We start from the raw sequence: 608 nt of genomic DNA, 5'->3' as shown, positions 1-608 counted from the left end.
GACAGACGGACAGACGGACAGACGGACAGACGGACAGACGGACAGACGGACAGACGGACGGACAGACAGACATGGCTTAATCGATTTCTTTTTTCATTCTGATCATTTATGTATACATTTGTCTATATCTATCTCGATTCGTTTTGGCTGTTACAAACAACCGTTATGTGAACAAAATTAATATACCCTTGTGCACAAGTGCGCTCGGGTATAAAAATATTCCGACGAACTGATAACCTCCTCCTTTTTTGGAAGTTGGTTAAAAATTGCATCGACTATAAAACTGCATACCGTCAGTTGGTGTCGAACACTCATGCGGTGAGGATGTGATCGCGGTTTTATTGATTTTATTGCCGTCAACAAGCATTTTCGTAAAAGCGCTAGCACAACCTCAACAACAAAGTTATTATTAATGGATAAAAGATACATCTTTTTGGATTCGGTAATAAGTTTTGACATTTTAATAGCATTTCAAGTACTTATCAAAACTTTACGACACTCACATATTGACAAGATTTGGCCATTTATCATAATATTGTATATTCCACTGATCGGATCTTAACTAGATTAGTATGGGACCACCTCTGAGACACTACCTTTCCGATGCA

This window comes from Rhagoletis pomonella, unplaced genomic scaffold, assembly GCF_013731165.1.
Source record: "Rhagoletis pomonella isolate Grant_MI unplaced genomic scaffold, Rhpom_1.0 Rhpom_scaffold_00014, whole genome shotgun sequence".
NCBI classification, from domain to species: domain Eukaryota; kingdom Metazoa; phylum Arthropoda; class Insecta; order Diptera; family Tephritidae; genus Rhagoletis; species Rhagoletis pomonella.
The sequence above is the reverse complement of the archived record's forward strand: the minus strand, read 5'-3'. Positions refer to the sequence as shown.